Here is a 3,741-nt window from a genome sequence, read left to right as displayed (position 1 = left end):
TTCCAAATTGCTTTAAAATTGTAACTATATCAATAAAACATGGTTGATAGATAGGTAGTGGTGTTTCATTTTCATCATAAAGTGCAGATTTCAGTGTGTTTTAACTGGAGAATTTGCAATTTTTAAACAAAACCAGGATCCTTGGTCATTTTGTTCATGAAGGGTGTGAAGACACAGTGGTGTATAGTAGTAGAGTTAGTTATGCCATACTTCAGACTGTGTTGAGATTTGCACTTGAAGATCAATTAAATGCCTTTAATGGATTAGGCTTCAAATTTTCAGACTAATTCTTTGAACTGGATTTTCATTGTATTTCTTTTTATAATGTACTTGTTGTTTTTGTTTGTTTGTGTTGCAGGTGAAACATTTTTAAAATACTCTTGAAGTTTTTTGCTTCATCTCGTGTTTCTTAGGATTCCTCTATCCAGGTGATTCTCAGCTGAGGGTGCCATGAGATCCTTTCAAGGATGCTGCAAAGTGCCACCCAGGCTAAGCACAGACAGTCAAAAAGCCTGTGACTGAATCGATTCCATCTTTGCAGGTTAGTCTAAGAGGCAGAGATTAAACTGAGAAAACCGGACGCACTTTTGATTCAGGAAATGCAGCCACATACCTGCAGTGGCTCTGGACAGAAGCTGGGGGGGGCGGAGGTGCTGGTGCATGGCTCTCTGGCACGTAGCCAGCATGGGCTGTGTGTTTGCTTCTTTTTCCTGCTACCCTTGAGGTCTCTGGGATATGCAGTTCAGAATTACAGCAGCAGCAGGACTGCAGGGTTGCTCATCATTTCCTCTTGCTACTTCCAGGTGCCTCTAGGATTTGTAGTCCGCAGTTGCAGCCAGCAGTAAGTTTTTAGCAGGGCAGGGCAACTCCATACCCTGGGGAAGGGGTTTGCCTGGAGTGGAGGCAGTCCCTGCCTCCCCCTTCCTCTAACCCTTCTCTGCTGGAACAAACAGCACAGCACAGGCCAGGGCTGGAAAGCATGCTGGGATGCTGAGGGACTGTGATTTAACTTGAACCAGAAAGTGGTCTGGGACATAAACTGGTTTGACCCAAATCAGTTAAGTCTGATACTACATTGAACCAGGTTTATCTTAAACCAGTTTCAGCCATTTTGAAACTGGTTTATGTGCACTGAATTTGTACAGATTTAAACCAGTTTCTGATTACTTAAACTGGTTTACATGTCACCTCTGTCCCTAGCCCTACTGTTAGGAGTGCAAACAGGATTCACAAGAGAAACCCAGAGATTTCAAATAGGAATCACTCATAGGGTTAAAAGCATTCTGACCTCTTGTAGTATTTCAGAGTTCTTTGCAACAGAAGAATTGCTTCACTCATTTTTTTTGACTACAGAAAAAATAGTAAAAGCTAAGAGGAGCCATGAAGTCTAACACAATTGAGAACCACTGCTCTAGCAAATAATCAAAGACCAGACTCCCATCATGCAGTATGCGATTTACCTGGTCAAACCACAGTAAAGGACCTTCCAGTCTTTCTGACACTTCAGGGCAAGTGTCAGCTGCACATAGAGGTGTTCAGAGCCATTGGATCTGGCCTGGAGTTGCACCCAAGCCAGGGAGCTGGAAGCTGTGTGTATGCCACTGCCACTTCTCCCCTGCCCCCCCTCCATCCCCCAGTTGGGGTGTGAGCACAGCTTCAAAGCAGCCCTGCCAGGCTGGGGGAGGTGGGGCCCAGAGGAGCAGCTGTGGCATGAAAACAACTTCCAGCTCCACAGCGCTGGTGCAGCTCCCCTCTGCCTAAAGCTGTTTTTGCCTCAGCCAGGGAGCAGGGGACTGGGAGAAGCAGCAGGAGTGCAGGTGCATCTCCCAGCTGCATGGCTCTGGTGGAGGTACAAGGAAAAGTGTTGCCCACCAAACGGACAAATTTGTACTTGCTAATAGCTTGAAAAGGGTAGTGGGCTCCTCCATTGAATTTATAGGAGTTCTTGTTTTCCCTGGAAGGAAAACTTAGTGCTTTCGTGGTGAGAGACTGGTGCGTCAGTCTCCTATAGCAAACAGCATGGGGGAAGAGGGTGTCTGCACCAAGGCACAGTAGTACACCAAAAAACCCTATGCAACTTGTTATCAACAGAAGCATCAAGCACAAAGCTTTACTGACCAGCTGTCAGTTCAGTTGCAGTCTCCCCAGCCATGCAAGCCTTTTCTTCAGTTCCCTAAGTTGCTATCTCCACCCTGATCTGCCAACTCTGGAAGCTACAAGTGAGGGAAGAGAGACCAGGCTCTGCCCTGAGATAGCAGCAGTTAGAGTCATGGGACAGCCAGGCTGGCAAGAACCTCACAAAGGCATCTTAGTCCAGCTTCCTGCACGAGGCAGGAGCATACCTGGCTAAACATGCAGGCAGCACTTGGGCAGCAGAGGGCACTGTAAGCTGCATACTCCAGATGCAAGCGCAGAGAACCAACACAGCAGTACGAAGCCCCTCCGATCACAGCTGCCTAGGTGATCATTAAACGCTAATCTTGCCCAGATTGTGATCTTTCAGCTCCTGTTCACGTGAGGAAGGGAAGGGAAGAAAGTGGGGGATCAACCCTGGGAGGCCTGTCCTGGAGCAGAAAGAATGCGTGGGAGGGACCATTGTGCCACATGTTCTGCACCTACTACAAGAGTGCCTTGGCTGTAAACTCACTGGTCTTTTGGGAGCCTCACAGTATGCTATTCCTGACTTAAAGTGCATTAACTTGAATGGAAGGGATCTGGGACAGGTTCAATAAACCAATTTAATCTAAATCAGTTGAGATTGATACTACATTCATCCAGGTTTATCTTAAACCTGTTTTGGACATTTTGAAAGCAGTTTATGTGCACTGAACTTCTATTGTGTTACAGATTTGAACCAGTTTCTAATCACTTATACCAGTTTATGTGTAATTTCTGGCCCTAGCCTAATCAGATTAGAGCAATCCAAGGAAAAGACAGTGGAGACAGTGACACCTTGGTGTTGAGATACTGTAATATGTCTTGACCCAGGACTTTATCCAAATGGGGCCTGGTGACAGCTAATAGCATTAGCTCATGCACCTGGTGTTGTTCTTCTGAGTGGCAACAGGTCTGACATGGCAGGGGCCCTGGCTCAGCTTTATGCTATTTTGCCCATTTGTGCATTTGTGACTTGAGAGTAGGGAAAGCCATGATTCCCTATAGTCTGCATTCCCTGTGCTTCCCATGGCACAACCTACCTGTGACTGCGACAGGCCAAGGCTGGCCCAGCTCTTGGCCTTTTTGTTCAAGGTCCTTCTGCCAAGAAAGGTGCCAGTTAATGTTATGCTAGGGTGACTTCCTTTTTAAAATGTAAAGGTGGGACACATGCCTGCTTCCCCCCCTCTCCCCCCCCCCTTGCATGGCATAGCCAGAGCAGAGCTGGGAGGGTGGGGGGTGGTGCAGCTGTGTCCCCCTTCCGGGGGGGGGGGGTGCAATGGTGGCCAGCCACACTCTTGCACCCCATGGAAAAGCTATCTGTAGCTCTGTCCCACTCCACTGCCCACCCTGGGACCCCATGCACCATCCTAACTAGGCCATGCCCTCTGCTCCACTGTCTCTTTCACTATTGGGGGTGTGCTCTATCTGCCCTGCACACACACCGCTTCCATGCCCCCCCCCACCCCATAGACTTACCTGCAGGGAACTGCCTGGTTCTTTCATGGGCACACAAGTGCACAGGATACCCCCTGCCTCCAGCAGCTCCTTGCAGGCTGGAATGCTGCCAGCCTGCAAGGGGAAACC

The sequence above is a fragment of the Gavialis gangeticus genome, unplaced genomic scaffold, assembly GCF_001723915.1.
Source record: "Gavialis gangeticus isolate Ggan-Ray unplaced genomic scaffold, GavGan_comp1, whole genome shotgun sequence".
Classification (NCBI taxonomy): domain Eukaryota; kingdom Metazoa; phylum Chordata; order Crocodylia; family Gavialidae; genus Gavialis; species Gavialis gangeticus.
Note: the sequence above shows the minus strand (reverse complement) of the source record.